The 17,243-nt window shown below is 43.5% G+C and overlaps 1 protein-coding gene across 7 annotated transcripts in view; it reads left to right on the top strand.

Annotated features, from left to right (window-relative positions):
* The first annotated feature begins 816 nt into the window (after positions 1–816).
* SULF1 (sulfatase 1) overlaps positions 817–17,243 on the top strand; it is a 99,505-nt gene continuing 83,078 nt past the window's right edge. The window contains exons 1-2 of one of the 7 annotated variants that reach the window (XM_083747607.1): positions 817–1,134; positions 12,974–13,032. The gene's annotated coding sequence lies outside the window, so the exon portion shown is untranslated. Of the gene's footprint in view, positions 1,135–1,264; positions 2,216–12,973; positions 13,033–17,243 lie in introns of those variants that run through there. The other 6 variants (XM_083747609.1, XM_083747605.1, XM_083747602.1 and 3 more) reach the window with 6 other exon arrangements.

Genomic DNA, 17,243 nt, shown 5'->3' with positions numbered 1-17,243 from the left:
TTGGCCAGTTGTGTGTTGTTGTTGTTTAAATGAGATAACTTGCTTAAGTGAAGCATGAACTCTTGCATGTTTACTTGTGAATAACTTTGCACACTTTTACCGGAGTGTTAAATCCTACTGAATTCAATGGGGCTTCCCAATAGGCTGTTTCTGCATCGGACTGCACTCTCAGTTCCACTGAGCTCAGTGGGCTGGGGCTTCCTGGGCATAAACTGCCCCCTGGGAATGTGGGCATTTACACAGATGCGTCGCTCTGATAGGATCCCTTCTGCTGGCGCCTTGCTTTGCCCCTCGGTCACTGCTGCGCCTTGGCTTGAAAGACAATCCACTTGTTTGCACAGGCAGCGGACCCAGACATGCAGAGATCCGCGCTGGAGAAATGCCTGCAGCTCAGCGGATCTACACCCGCGTAAAAAGGACAAAGCCTCCCTTAGCATAAGAAAGAGCCCGGCTCTTCTCGCAGTCTCTCTCTCTCTCTCTCTCCCCCCCCCCCCTCCAGACCATCCCGAGAAGGTGGCGTTAGGATTTCAAGATGCGAATTGCTCCGTTTCGGCGCAAACGACCCGCGCATTAGCACTTGCTCAGGTTCTCCAGCGGGAGCTTTTGATCTCTTCCTCTAGCTGAGGAGGAAGGCTTTTTTATTTGGAGATTCCCAACAGCCTTGCCATGTGCTTTTTTCTTTGGTGCCCCCCCCCCCCCCAGCATTTCTCTCCCGTGCGTCTCACAGCTAAGGGTCCTTTGGGAATGCAAGGAGTTGGGAGGCGCGCTAAAGACCGCCCCCCCCGCCTGCAAAGCCACCCTCTCTCCCCCCCACCCAGCCAGAATAGGGGGCGGAGGCGAAGAGGCCTCCCCTCCCCTCTACCTTCCCCGCTGACCCCGCCCCTCGCCTCCTGCTCCTGCGGCTGCTGGATTTCTTAATAGCCGCCCTTTCTCTGTCGGCAACTCTCAGGTTACCGGGCTTAAGTGCGCGCTCCGACCTGGAGCCTCGCGTCGTCGCCGCCGTCTTCGTCGCCGCTGCCTCGCCGGCGCTTCCTCCGGAGCCACCCCGCGCCGGCGATTGGCTCGGGCAGCCCCCGCGGTCTTGACACAGCGGCGCGCCGAGGGCTTGAGGACGTGTTTCAACAGATGGTTGGGGTTAGTGTGTGTCATCGCGTTCGAGTGGGGATTAGGCGAGCCGAGGGCGGCCCAGGCGGAGCGGGGTGGTCTCCTCCGGCTGCGCAAAGGAAGCAGCCAGAGAGGTGGCGCCTTGGCGCGCGGGCGCGCTCTTTCCTCGGGGGGGGGGGGAGCGCGGAAGAGGGTCCTTTTTTACGCAGGAAGCGGCAGATCGCCCAGGTAAAAGGGACAAAAGTCAGCGGAGGATTCCCTCTGTGCTGCCCCTTTCTCTTCCCAGCCACCCTTCTCTCTCTCTCTCTCCCCTCTGCTTTTGAATGGAATGCTAGCCCGGCGCACTTGGTCCAAGCCGGTCGCGGCCGTCTTATCAATGCTCCTATTGTATAGCTGACAGATAACAGCGGGCAGAGCTTGATGCCTGCCTTCCCTCGCAGACCTGACACTCTGGATGCACTTTGAGGTCACGCTTGAGAAGGTGTTGCAGCAGCAACAACAGCCTCTGGTCGGCGAGGAAGGTGGGGTGGGGGACGGGATGGACTGCGGCGGGGGAGTGTCTTTTACGCACCCACGTGCACGCTTTCGACCCCCCCCCCCCAGATTTCTGATGGTAAGGAAGCTTTAGTTGCGCCCTAGAGCGATGCCAGGGTCTTACATCTCTCCCCACCACCACTGCCAGTAGTAGTAGATCATTCAAGTACCAAAAAAACCCAACCCGAAACTAAAAAGTTTGGCCGGGTTCTCTTTGGAAAGCGCCCGCACGCAACTCTGCTATCTTCGGGAACCGGGTGCCAAGAAAGACAGCGGGACGGAATTTGTGCTTTGGCCAGTTCAGAGAGGCAAGTCAGGTTCTTCTTTTGGAGAGGTCTCCGGTGTAGTTGGTTTTTGTTTTTCCCGGGACGGGCTCCTTTTGGCAAATCCAGGGCTGGGTTGGGTTGGGGTATGTCGATGACTTGGCAAAGCTGCCTGCTGGATTTCCAGGGTGGTGATGGTGGGAGGAGGGCGAGCAGCAGCAGCAGCAGCAAGCTGAGAGCAGCAGCCCAGCACTGGGGAGATGAGAAGCTGCCCTCGCAGCTGCGCGGAGCAGATGGATGTAATTCATTTGCAGGTCTGTTTGTGAAAGTTTTACGACTCGCTGAAAACTAAGTAGCATCACCATAACGGATCATTAAAGTCTAGCTGTATTTATTTATAGATTCTAAACAGCCTCTCCGAAGTGTTAATTAAATTGAAAGGGGCTTTTCTTTTCTTTTTTTCTTTTTTAAACAAATCTTCAGGGAAGAAACAAGATGCAGAGACTTGGGCAAATAAATGGTCCTTAATCTGCGTTAATGCGACGACTTTCAGGGCTACCCCTCGAAGCTGCTTTTGCCAACATGCCTCCTACCCCTACATGTGGGGATTCCTGCTTAGGAGGATTTCCAGATTTAAAGTGCAATGTTATGCCCCCTTGCTTTGGGAGTAAACCCATTGAACTCAATGGGATTTCCTTGGTAAATGGAGGATTCGGACCTGTAACTGCTCTCCAGGCTCCTATGGCGCAAGTTACTTGCCAACTTAAGTAGAATGTGCGGTTTGTTGGTTAGATATGATTGGCTCTCTGTTTCTTATATATTTCGAGGCATCCGGTTTTGTTTTGTTTGTTTGTGTTAATCTGTGACCAAAGAACAATATTTAGCCTTGAAATAAATAAATCCGCATAGGCAATAACTCTTGCATCCCTTGTTGGAACGTAAGAATTGCGAGAAGTTATTCTCTCTCATGGGTGGTGGCTGTGGGGGGGGGTTGCTATGCCCTCAGCCTTTACAGGTGAGAGATTCTCTAAGTGATACTGTGCCTAATCCTTTCTGGAATAAGATCTGAGGAATGTGGGGGGGGGGTATGATGGAGGATGCATGCTTCGGATAACATCACCCCTAAAACTTTTCAAGTTAAATGCATACATTTAGCATTCCCCCGTCTGCTTGGCTGGCTTACAGATTATACACCATCTCCCAAGAAAGCATCGTTTTTTCCCTAAATAATCCCTCCAGCAGTATCAAATAAGGGTATTGGCAAACTGCTAATTAGTTAAATGAAATGACTGAAATGGGAGTGTTTTGATTCTCTCTCTCTCTCCACCCCCTTCCACACAAAGCTCCTAAGGAGAGGTGGGAAACTTTCCCAGATATTTTTAAAGGCAGAAAAAGAGAACGCTTGCAAATGGGGGTTAAAACTTCCATGGGCTGAACAGCTCCAGCTGCCCTTTCATATCTGGAGAAGTGTGGCTGGCGAGGCTTGTTCTGTAAGCCACCTTGTCTCCACAAAGATATACAATATGGTACAAGGCAAGGTGCAGCGGTGTGGTGTCAAGAATATAAACACGCAAAGCGGTGTCAGTCTAATTGCTTCCTGCTGTGGAGCTGCATTTTAGGTAACTGACCTACCACCTGATTCTGTACATATTTACTCCAGAAGTAGGTCCCGCTGAGTTGGATAGAATTTGTGAGGAAGGATTGCGAGCTTAGTGACATTAATGTCCTTGAAAACTTCTGGGTGCCAAGAGGTGGAGGGAGAGAAACTGAGCAGGGATCTAAATTCTGTTCTCGCATCACTTGACCTGACGGGGGACTATCTTTAAAAAGAAAAGACAATGCCCTCCGGCTAGTCCAAGCTCTCTGTCGAAGCAGAATCAACTGTTCCAGATGGTAAATGTTCAAAGGAATATTTATGGCTACTGCTGCATACCTCAGGTTGACATTTGGTTTCTTCCTGACAGCACTTGTGCTGGGTACACACAGATGAAGTTCCCATTAGCGACTCGACAGCTGTAAAACTGTTCAGAGTTTAGGATGTTGCACAGGGAGATTATCTAAAGAACAAGGGGGAGAGAGAAAAAGTTCCTGGGGGGTGTGGCGAAGCCCTGCGGCTGACAGGTCTGCCGCTATGCAGGACAATCTTCCAATTTGGGTGGAATAGGCATTTTTGCCCCCATTCTCTCTCTCTCTCTCTCTCTCTCTCTCTCTGTGTGTGTGTGTGTGTGTGTTTGTGTCTTCTTCATGGAATGCAGAACATACCAGACGAGTCACAAGCCAATGTGGTGTAATGGGTAGAGTGTTAGACTTGGAACAGGGCTCACTGCTCAGCTATGAAGACCACTAAGTAGCTCTGGCCAAGTTGTTACTTGTCAAGCTAACCTAGAATTATAGTTTATAGCAGCCTGCCTTGTACCGAGTCAGAAAGTTTGGTTGCTCTGGCTCAGTCCTGAGTGAAAGCAGCTTTCCAGGGTTTCAGACACGGTCTTTCCCAACCTTACCTGGAGATGCCTCGCAAGGTTGTTGTGAGAAGCGGTGTAGTGGAGCTGGAACAGGAGAGCAGGCAAGTGTAGCTTCTAGGATGACTTCAGAGGAGGAGCAAAATGCCACCATCTTGCTGGAACACCTTGCTCTGGCATGTGGATGAGGTGATAATGAGGCTTTCAAGTTTTAGTTGGTCACAAATTAACATATAGAGGGAAAGGTGGTGGTGCCCCCCCCCCCGGCCATTCCTTTCCTTCTGAGCCTGCTTGCTTTATGGTACCATTATTAATACGGCTGTTGACATCTTTGCCCCGCCTGTTTTATAAGTCATTGGAATGTGATGATATTGTGTAAATGTATCCTTCTATGATATCCCTTTTTTATTTTTACAGCAAAGAGTGGCTAATACTTTTCACAATAAAACTAATTACATGGGGAATGAAGAAAATATTCAAGCAGAGGCCTTATGCTTCTTTCTCTTGGCAGGGTTTCTACTTCACATAAGCAGTTTAAATAGTAGTGCTTCTTTTTAAGATAGTTTATGTTACTGACAGAAAGCTAAATGCTGCATTTCATCTGGTGGAAGATCTTTTGTTAAAGCTCTGTGTTTTGCAACTCGAACCTATGCACTTGGGCAGGGGTAGGCAACCTAAGGCCTGTGGGCTGGATGCAGCCCAATCGCCTTCTCAATCCGGCCTGCCGACAGTCTGGGAATCAGCATGTTTTTACATGAGTAGAATGTGTCCTTTTATTTAAAATGCACCTCTGGATTTGTGGGGCCTGCCTGGTGTTTTTACATGACTAGAATGTGTGCTTTTATTTAAAATGCATCTCTGGGTTATCTGTGGGGCATAGGAATTCGTTCATACTTTTTTTCAAAATATAGTCCGGCCCACCACATGGTCTGAGGGATGGTGGACCAGTCCACGGCTGAAAAAGGTTGCTGACCCCCTGCACTTGGGGGTAACTTCCTCTGAGTTCAAGGGAGTTTACTCCTGCGTAACTATGCACAAGAGTGCCGTCATGCCGCATGGCTCATCCGGGTTGTCGGTATAGTTGTTCTCTGTGAATCAACACAGCTGCCTGCATTTTTGGACTCTCCTTGTGAGTGCAGCTATGAACTGCCCTTGGAGACTTTCCTTTTGAGTTCCTGCAGCTTAGCATTAACCTCTGGAACACAGGAAGCTGCCTTGAATGCAGTCAGACATGTAGTCAGTGATGTCTAAACTGGCTGGCAGCATTTCTGAAGGGCTTCAGGCAGGGAAACTCTCCCAGCCCTTGCCTGGAGAGGCCAGGGGTTGAACCCAAGACCTGCTGCCTGCAAGGCTCGACCTCTGAGCTACAGCCCTTCCCTGGGGACAAATCCCTTAAGAGAAAGGGTTGGGGTATAAATGTGTGATGGTGGCAGGCATCACCATTGTGGTCAGAAAGAGCAGAACTAAAGGATCAAAGGTTGGGTTTTACTTGTGTGCCTGGGATGCCTTTGTCACCTGCACTCAAGAGACAGAAATGTAATTTCACTGAACTGTGCAACATTATTTGCTTTAACCCAGTTCATTTTTATTCTGGCAAGGAATGCAGTGACTTGCTAGAGGCTGAACATGCTTTGATGTAGATTGGCTTAATTGTGTGTTAGTTTATTACTTGGCAGGGGGTTACTCTTTCTGGTAATTCATAGTCCAGGTAAGGTGAGCATGTTCAGCTCTGCAGCATTTTGATTTGAGCTGTGGCTGGTTTATGTAAATCTTGCTAACAATGTATAACTGTGCATCTTTCAAAACAGCATGGAATATATCTGAATAGATAAATAGAATGGGGGGAAAGGAGCAAATTTTGTGACTGTCGCAGAATGTTGTCTTTTCTTATTACACTTGTTGCCATGCTCATCCTGGAAAAACTTGAGAGAAAATGGGCTTGCATCTCTCTGTACTTTGAAATTGTAGCAGATATCGGGATCCCAGTTAAAGAACTTTGTGGGTTTTCATTCTGGGCACAGACTAAAGAAAACAGATTGTGAAACATGCTGAGATGGTGCGGGACAGCATTTCCAAATATGGAAGGCATTATAAACCACCACTCTTACAGGAAGTTAGGCATCTATGGAAAGAATGATTTTTGAATGATTTTCAAATACTCTTCTGGCTAGGTCATCTATTGCAAAAGATTTTGGATGGTTTATTATCAAGGCTTTGAGCCTTGATAATACAGAATCATAGAGCTGCCTAGGCGTATCAAGTTTTTTTTTTTATTTAAAAAAATGATACAGTGTTTGTGTGTATAGGTATGGCTTATTACAACCATATGAAGCTGGAGTTCTGGTTGTGAGTTTGAAAATATAAGGAAGACCCTTTGACATTCAAGGATTTTTCCATTTGAAGATGGATGGGTTTATACTTCTTACAGGGCTACAGACCTGATTGCCTGGTGATTTGTGAGGCTTTTAACACAAAAAGGCAGTTCCTGTGTTGCCACAAGTTTTTACATCCAATATCCAAACTAAGGATACTCTTGTGATGGCTAGGGGCTATATCACAGCATCTTAGAATTTTGCAGCAACAATGTCATATTAATTGGGGGGGAATGGGCACTAATGTTGAATGGCTTCTGCTATTCAGAGCCAGCCCTACCATTTGACTGTGGCAGCCACCTGAGGCAGCTGATTTTGGCTGTCTCAACCTAATGGTAGACATCAATAAAATGGTACGCAAGTTTTCATAAATTGCTTTGTTAAAAAACAACAACCCCTAAATCAAATGGTGTGTAAATTTTATGAAATAAGTTGTTTGTTATTTAATTTATTACTGATTTTATTTTTACTTCCAGGGAGCAGGAGAGCTTTTCTGTCTCAAGTGCTAAAATAAGTGGAAAGACTTTGGGGTACCATGACCAGTATGGAGTAGTTTGGGGAGATAGGATGCTATTAGGTACCAAAATGTCTTAGGTCTGCACTGCTGCTATTTTAATCTGAATACTACGATCTTCTTCAAAGGAATCCTTGAAGACGTGACGTTAATGTTCAGAGAATATCAGCAGTTACCACCATCTCTTCTTCATATACTGGTTCCTCTTATTAGCATAACAGAAAGGTCCTAGCAGTAATATGTGTAAATGCATGGGAGAAATGAAAACACATCAGCCAGAAAGTGCTTTCATGATCAAATTTCAGTTGGTTTCTATAGGACTTGTATCAGCGTGAATATTTTTGAGGTTTGATTTGGACACAATAAGTTTGGATGTTATGGGTAAAGCCAGTCTTTTTGTTTTTTTAAAGAGTCTTTGCTCATTCTTCCACAGCTTGTTTGACATCCACTTGCATCCAGGAGCTATTTTTTATTTACGCCAATGTTATCTGCTGCTCTACTGGCAGGAAATGACTTTGTTTCCCACCAGTATATCTGCAGGTGGCTTCAAATCTCTATTCTTTATAGGGCTGGATGATTACTCTTCAGCATTTTTTTATGGGATCATGGATTATTGGAGCTATTTAAGAGATAACTAATTCAGAACTGTCAGTCATACTTTTTTTTTTAACCAAGCATGGAAATCAAGGCTATATAAGCTTGGCTGACATGTTTGGCCTCCATGGAGTCATTAAGTGCAAAATGCAGTAAGCGCAAAGTGAATTGTCCCTTACATATTTTATGTTTACTTGGAAGTAATCCCTAGTGAGTTCAGCAAGATTATAACTCCCAAATACATGTGTATAGGATTGTAACCTTAATGTGTGATCACCCTGTGGGGTTCCTTCACCCCAAGTTAAAAATAAATGAGGAATGCCTGATATTAGAGTGGAATTAAAGCCTGGGATACTGATCAAGATAGAAGTCCAACTGTCCAAAACACAATTAGCTCCTCTTTCATCATTGTCACCTCTCCTAGTTGACTAAAGAACTTGGAGACAAGTCAGTCCCAAACCGGAGGACGGTGATGTCACAAAAAAGAGAAATGAAGATTTCTGCTTCCAGTGGCCGTGAAAAGCAAATTGTTAAGATGTAACCATGAAGATTCCAGTGGAATTTATTTAGGTATAACAAGGCACAGAGTTGTTGGAAGCTATTTTAGATTTTTCCAGTTGAGGATTTCTCTCTTTAGTATGCTGTTACAGTGAAGCCATCTTCATGTTTTCATAGAATCACAGAATTGTAGAATTATTGTAGAGACCACAAAGGCCATCTAGGCTAATCTCCTGCAAATGCAGGAATCTTTTGCCCAGTGTGGGGCTCAAACCCATGACTCTGAGATTAAGAGTCTCATGCTCTGCTGGCTGAGTATGTGAAGGAACCTTCACAGAATGAAGAGGAAACGGGATTGTACCACAGGTCCAGCTCCTAACATTAAGAACTCCCAATGCCTCACCCCAACCATAACCATGCATGAAGTGAGGAAGCCTACATGCACAGACTTTCCTTCTTCAGACGTTCCCCTTAATCATGTGGAGCCTTCTTCATAATGTGTGAAAAAGGCTTAAGTCTCTCTTACAGGGATGGGAAACCTGTGGTCCTCCAGATGTCGGTGGACTATAGATCCTATTATCCCTGACGTTTGGCTGTGGTGGCTGGAGCTGATGGGAATTGGAGTTCATCAATGTATGGCAGGCCACAGATTCTCCATCCATACCCTCCAGTTTCCAAAAATCCTGTGTATTGTTGCAATTCCCATCCAGGCCACTCAGGGTGGGAGCAGGAATGGAAAAACAGAGGGTGGAGGAAACCACACCCAACAAATCTTACACTTCATTGGCACTATGGCGATCTCTGACCACATAATCGTCTCCATCTGTCTGTTTAGTTGCTTGTATGGTGGCTGCTCAAGGGGTTCAGGTCAGCTATAACAACGCCAAAGACACATCCTTAAAATGAAAGGGGGCAGCTTTAACGTGACAGAACCATTCCAGCACCAATCCTCCAAGCACGTAACACTGGAGGGAGGTTCCCACAAGGCTTGGAAATCAAACAGTAGCCGTGCTGCCAGCATCTATGTGTGATGATTCCCAGCCATTTTTCAGAAACGAGAAGGGGACAGTGACTTCCAGATGATGCCATGTGTTGCCAAAGTTGCACAGAGTGTTCTAGGAAGTGCACACAAGATTTACTTAATTGGTTCAATGTCCCAGCAAAACTTGGGCTTTGAAGCCTTTCTTCAGAGGGAGATTATTTGGTTAAACGTCTTTTAATACACACATAGCATTCATTAGGCACCATGGTCTTTTGTGTAGCTATATTTATTACATTCCCCCAACCCTGAAGAAGCTAAAATGGATACTTCATTGGGTCCATAAATCTTATGTGTGCCTTGCTAGAACCTTTATTGCTCTGGGGCTATTGCCCTCCCTTGTTGTCATTGGTCATCATAGTTCTGCAACTGGTTGTTTTATATCAGGCTTCGGCAAACTCTGCCCTCCAGATGTTTTTGGTCTACAACTCCCATGATCCCTAGCTAACAGGACCAGTGGTCAGGGATGATGGGAATTGTAGTCCCAAAACATCTGGAGGGCCGAGTTTGCCTATGCCTGTTTTAGATTGTGCATGGTGAATTTTTAAAAGTACTAAATGTACATTATGAAAACAGTGTTGTCACTCCTACGACTGTGCTGGCTTGGACTGATGGGGTTTGTAGTCCAAAACATCTGGCAGGTACATTGTTGGTGAGGGCTGAAGTAGATGGTCTACAGTGGTACCTCGGGTTAAGCACTTAATTCGTTCCGGAGGTCCGTTCTTAACCTGAAACTGTTCTTAACCTGGAGCACCACTTTAGCTAATGGGGCCTCCTGCTGTTGCTGCACTGCCGGAGCACGATTTCTGTTCTCATCCTGAAGCAAAGTTCTTAACCTGAGGTACTATTTCTGGGTTAGCAGACTCTGTAATCTGAAGTGTATGTAACCCGAGGTACCACTGTATTTCTGTACCACATGAGTGTGCAGTAGTGCATCTCTTATGGGATAGTTGACAGTCTTTCCCTACCAACAGTCCAAGTAATTCAGTTTGCTTAGAAATGAGAGCAGTTCCATTGCCATATCAGCAATGGGAATAAATCTCTGTGCTAGCTTGTAGGGAACTAAGCCTCAGTATGGTCATGTTGAAGTGACCACATGGCAATGAGTCCAAATATCATGAACATTAGTTCTTTTTGGCTTATGTGGTTCCATGGGGTTCTGTTTGGTCCCCAAACTTTTTTATTGTCTGCATGAAACCACTGATGGAAGAGTCATCTGATGATTGGGAGTTGGGTGTCATCAATATACAGGTGATACCTCTATCTATCTATCTATCTATCTATCATCTATCTATCTATCTATCTATCTATCTATCTATCTATCTATCTATCATCTATCTATCTATCTATCTATCTATCTATCTATCTATATCTATCATCTACCTACCTACCTACAGTATCTATCATCTATCTATCTATCATCTATCATCTATCTATCTATCTATCTATCTATCTATCTATCTATCTATCATCTATCTAATCTATCTCACTATATCTATTGTGCTGTGGTAATCCTGAATTGTTGTCTGGGCTCAACGGACTGAATGTGAGCTAATAAACTGAAGTTAAACCAGACAAGACTCTAGTGCTTTTTGAATAGTAGGTCTGGGTCATGTCGTTCTGGCTGTTGTATCACTCCTGGTTAGATCTAGGTTGGACTACTGCAATGCACTTTGTTTGGGGCTGTCCTTGAAGAGTGTTACAAAGAGCTATTAAAAATGTAGCACCTAGTGTAGTTTTGGTGTTCACTGCTTAGGATGCATATATTATATCAGTTCTTTTTCATTAGCTCTGGTTCCGATTAATTTCAGTTCACAGTTCAAAGTGGTGTTTGATACCTAAAGAGTCCTAAATGGATTTGGGGCCAGGCTTTCTGAAACACCCTCTCTTCCCGCATGGATCTGTATATTCACTGCATTAAGCATCTGAAGATCTGCTCCATGTTCCACCATCTTCACTAATGTGCTTGGTTGGGGGACATTAGAACAGCACCAGATTGTCCAGCTCCTTTCCAAAAGAAGTTTTATTTTCCCCACTTCTTTGGATGGCATAAATGTTCTTTTAATTTGCCTTCAACTCCTGTTGTGAAGAGGGTTTAGAAAAAACACACCAAAAAAACACACCTGACCCTGACAGCCCTACTGAATACTGATTGAGATACTGTATTTCTTTTATTTCAATATTTTAATTTTATTCTAGTGTTTTTTCATCTGGAACCAGCCTTTCGGGGCAAAAAGTGAGGTAAAAATTATTTTAAATAAATACAAAAAAATCAAGCAAAGGTTAAAAGGGCTTGGAAAGTTTTGTTGTTGTTTTCTTTGGTAGATGTGAAAAAAACCAGAGCTCTTGTGCTGTGTGGTCCTCTTGCATTATTCTGACCTGTGGAATAAAGTCTCTTCTCTTCATCCAAAAGGCTCTCAATCAAACTTTTATACCAAATTCAAAGTCATTAAATCATTTATTCCCTTAAAAGCTTTGACTTCTCTGTTATAAAGATCTTATCTCAAGGCTCTCCCAAACTCCCCTTCTTGTTATGCTCCATACTAAGTTATACTTGGCTCATTTCCTAGAAACTTTCTCTGAAAGATTTCTAAGCATACCAGATACTTACAATGAAACAATATGTGATAAGGCTTCTGCATAATATCTAGACATTTATCATCATTTTACTTAACCTGCCTATTTAGCCTAAATAGGAGCCACTCAAATTCCGACTAGCCTCACATTTCTGCAGTCTGGATTTTATGGCCGAATATTTCATAATTGTTCTATAAATCTCTAGTTCTTTTCCATAGTCAAAAGCACCTCACAGTAAATATGTTAATGTTATCTATGTGCTTCTTGCTTTGATGTGCCACATTGGAGTAAAAAGTTCCAATTGAAAATATTTTGTGACTGAGCTATGTTGCAAATGCAAGATTTCAATTCCTTTATACTTTTTCATTGGGAGGGAATGACATTATTCCTGCCAATCTGCAAGCCTTGTGCCTTAACAAATGCTGTCCATGACAGCTTGCAAGGGCTAAATGCCATGACTGTCCCACTGGGTTTTTAAAAGAAGAAATACTCTGATTTGGTCAACATGTCGCTACTATAATTCTGTAGTAAGCATTATGCAGATGCCATTATTTATGTAGCTTGACATGCACTTTGTGATGATGGTCAAGATCTGGTGCAGGGTTGCAGTTTCGGCAGCACAGTGACTGAGCAACTGTTTTACTCGCAGGAGAAGTCAGGTTGAGTTCCTGACATCTCCAGGTATGACTGGGAAATGTGCCTGTCTGAGGCTCACCACTTAAGAAATTTAATTATTTTAAAATATATATCAAGTGGTTTATGATTGCTTTAAAATAAATGGCCTGTAGACATCTAATGAGTTCATGCATAAGGTGGACATCGACCCTGACTTCCCATGTTCACATCCCAGCATTCTCTCTGTCTTGTATTGCAAATGTTTCCATACCCTTTTACGTTTAAATAATTTAATGTTCAAATAAATAAAGCTGTCCTATAATGCTTTAAAAAGTGGAGTTAAAAAAAACATTTTTTTTAAAGAGCACATATTTACTCACGGTTAACTTTGCTTCTCCCAACAGCTGGGCATCCACATCTGGACTCATGTTTTACAGTTCCTTTCTTTCAAACTACAGACAAGGTAAGCAAATCAGTTTTTTCAAGGGACTAACCAGAGACAATTTGGATTCCAATGCAAGCTAAATGGAGGGAAAGCAACAAGTTGAGAATTGGCATTCTCCTTAGTTTCCACGATGCCATCATTTTTGTAGTGCATCTTGACCTGGGGAGCAGGCAGCAACCTACAGTGTGGGTGATGAAGTCTTCCCTGAAAATGGGACATACACAAGGACACAGATTCTACATTCATGTTTTTACTTCTACACAACTAGAGAGGGGTGTGCGCGAGTGTGATGTATGTGATGTATACTTCTAACGTGCAACCCTAACCATGCCTACTCAGAAGGATGTCTATTGAATTCCATGGGACTGTCAGATAAGCAGACTTAGGATTGCAGCCTTGGTAAGTGTAAACATATACAAAGATAACAGTATGTACCACAGAATGTGTGTGCACAAGAACTGGGGACAGGAGTCTTACTTGTGGCTTAACAAGAGACAATAACATTTTGAAGGATGGGAAACCCCTTTTCTCTCAAAATACACTTTTAAATAACACACACACACACACACACAAACTTCCAAGAACCATGATGCAGTACTCGACAAAATGCAAAATCTCATGGATTCTGATCTTCAGATTCTGATCTTCACATTAGAGATGGGGATCAAGTCCTTTTGTATAGGACAGGAGGGAGGGAGTCATGGATATTAGAGAAAAATAGATTAGCTCTGATCTCCGATGTCTCTGCTCTAGTGATTCAAACATAATTTCACTTAGTTTAAAATAATCTTTGCAAATTCATGTTGCTTATATAGCCTGCCTGGTAATATTTGCTTTATAATTGGATTGTTATATTCACTCTGATATTAAGCTTTCTCTCTCCACCCCCCCCCCTTTTCTGCTAGCTGTTTCCTCTTAGCTAAGTATTTTCTAATTATTATTTTACTTACTGGCTCATCTGCATTTTAGTTGCTTTATTGCTGTCTGTCTCCAAAAGAGTCTTTTTAAGGGAGAGGAACTTTGGGTAAGCTAGTATTGTTAACTTTGTTGGCTAACATAAGAAGATGAACATGTAGTGAAAACATTTTGGCAGCTTCAAAGCATTTATTCTATCAGGGGTCACAGGTAGGGAATTCAAACCTGACCTAAAGTCAATTGTTTTGTATTGAGCCTTAGTGGAAACCCACTGTTTATGAAATCCTGACATGTAGATGATGAAACTAGAGCTAGAATAGCTCATTATTTAAGTGTGATGATCCAAGCTATTGTTTAAAAAAATAAAATTGACTTGTATGAGTATTAATATTTAGAACTAATACAGAAAAAAATAAGGAGGCCTTTAACACATTGACCCCTTATCATCTTAGCTTGTTCCCTTCTCCTTTGGGACTTAGTCAGAGAAATCATTCTGATAAGAACGGATAGCTCCTTAAGAATCCTTAGATAGCTTTGAAAATGTGGTTTTGCTTATTGCAACTCTCAGTACTGAGTTTTTTGCATATGTTCTGTGCTATCATAGCATATCTTGTTATATAAATATTACTTGATATTTTAAAAGTAAACTAAGGCTGAAATCCTAATCCCACTTATCTGGACATAAACTGAATTCAATAGGACTTGTTTCTGGGTAGACAAGTCTAGTGTTGCACTATAAGTTTTTTTGGGTTTTTTAATGAACTTTCTCTCAAATAATTAGATTCCTATTATCCACACAATACCTGTCAGGTTATCAGTTGCATCCCACTAACTTTTGCTCACTAACTTGCAATTCAGGTTACCGGTTGCATCCCACTAACTTTTACTCAGAGTAGACCCACTTAAATTAATGGACCAAAGTTAGCTATGTTTGCTCTGTGTATGGTTAGCACTGGGTACAACCCTATGTTCCTTATGGGTAACCTCACAGATTTTGCAACTCAAAGTTTGCTTAGCTAATAGTAATAATAATTTTTATTTATACCCCGCCCTTCCCAGCCAAGGCCGGGCTCAGGGCGGCTAACAAGCAATAATAAAAACGAGTTGAATGAATACAACTTAAAAACAAGATTAAAATACAACAATTAAAATATAGAAACATTAAAATATTAAAATGCAGCCTCATCACAGGAGGAGAAAGGGGAAAAAAAAGAAAGAGGGGGAAGGAATCAAATTGGTTCGAAGCCAAAGGCCAGGTGGAACAACTCTGTCTTACAGGCCCTGCGGAAAGAAATCAGATCCTGCAGGACCCTGGTCTCATGAGGCAGAGCGTTCCACCAGGCCGGAGCCAGAGTTGAAAAGGCCCTGGCTCTGGTTGAGGATAATCTGTCTTCCTTAGGGCCCGGGACCTCTAGGGTGTTGCTATTTATGGACCTTAAGGTCCTCCGTGGGGCATACCAGGAGAGGCTGTCCCGTAGGTACGAGGGTCCTAGGCCGTGAAGGGATTTAAAGGTCAAAACCAGCACCTTAAATCTGACCCTGTACTCCACCGGGAGCCAGTGCAGCTGGAAAAGCACTGGGTGAATATGCTCCCATGGCAGAGACCCTGCGAGGAGCCTCGCTGCAGCATTCTGCACCCGCTGGAGTTTCTGGGACAGCTTCAAGGGCAGCCCCGTGTAGAGCGAATTACAGTAGTCAAGCCTGGAGGTGACCGTTGCATGGATCACTGTGGCCAGGTCGGGGCGGGAAAGGTAAGGGACGAACTGCTTGATGCTGGGAAGATGGAAAAATGTCGCCTTGGCTGTTGCTGTAACTTGCGCCTCCATGGAAAGGGAGGCGTCAAGGATTACACCCAAACTCTTAACGGAAGGCAATGGCACTAATTGGGCCCCCGCAAGAGAAGGGAGTTGGTCCCTCATCCCCATGCCATCCTGACCCAGCCATAGGACCTCTGTCTTTGAAGCTACTTACCTGAGAACTTACCTGTGAAAGGCATATGGTAACAGGGGAACCTGAGTGGCCTTTCAGGTGTCAATGGACTCCTAACTCCCATATGCCCCAGTCAGAATTGTTGGTTGTCAGAGATTATGGGAGTTGTAGTTTATTAACATCTCGATGGCCACAGGTTTGCCATCCTTTGGTGTTTCCAAAGACTGAATTCCTCAAGTATCCTTACAGTATTGTTGCATGTGAAACTAAGAAAAGGTAATAGGTTCTACATTTCTTAGGAATTTGTAATTCTCAAGAATAATTAAAACAACATAGCTGAGTAGTCTTCGGGGGGCGGGGAAAAAGGCTGCTACTAGTCTGCAAACTGCTTTGTCCGTCTTTGAAGAATAAGGGAAAGAACACAATGTCTTTAAACATCCTCAGTCTTGGGTGGCCTAAGATGCCACTCAGGGTGTGTGGTGTGTGTGTTTTAAGTAATCCATTTCTTCCTGTTAGGTAAAACATTCCGCAGTAAAACAGTGGCAACCGATAATTGTGGGATGCTAATGGAATGTTATCATAGTGTAAGTAAAATGCATTTGTCCCAACTTGGAATACTTCTGTATTGTATTCCTTTTTATTATAGCTTCAGTATCTGTAAGAGTTTAAACAATGCTTGGAAAAAAGCCTATGCTTATGCTTGGAGACGTATTTGTGGTGCAGTTCATTAAATTAAGACTCCTAAACATGTCTCTAATTACCCTCTTAAGCCACTTATTCAACACTAAATAGCAACTGTTTATTAAGAAATTTGCTTAAGGCTACCACCACCATTGCATTAATTTGTATCTAACTGTTTAGAAATACATTGCAAATGTTCCACTATTATTGCGCGAACATAAAAGCTGCAGTCTTAATTAATATAAATGAATGCAAACTGAAGGAAGCATGTTTTCAATTTCGGAAGAAAGTTTAAAGCCTCATTGGAAAAATAAAAGAACATCTACTTTTTTTAAAAAAATGCAATCCAAAACAAGTCGTTTAGCATTCCCGAAGCACTGTGTGTTTCAGTGCTCTTGCATACATACTTTAACACAGCGGTAGCCAATGTGGCGCTCTTCAAGACATTTCAAAGGTTCTAAACCTTGGAGATTTTAGCAAAATGTATTAAAAACCCTATGAAGTATAACACAAACATCTGAGACTAGTAAAAAGAGTTGTGGGCAACTTACAACTGCCAGGAACGATGCCTCAACGCCTTCTACATGCACTTCATCGCGATAATTTGGGGTACAGGAGGATTTGGGCACAGGACAGAATTCCAAACAAAGATGTGCTCTCCCAAGCCCAACATTCCCAGCATGTTCGCACTCCTGCCTCAGTGA

The sequence above is a fragment of the Podarcis gaigeae genome (assembly GCF_964106915.1).
Source record: "Podarcis gaigeae genome assembly, chromosome: 7".
Classification (NCBI taxonomy): domain Eukaryota; kingdom Metazoa; phylum Chordata; class Lepidosauria; order Squamata; family Lacertidae; genus Podarcis; species Podarcis gaigeae.
Note: the sequence above shows the minus strand (reverse complement) of the source record. Positions and strands in the feature narration are given on the sequence as shown.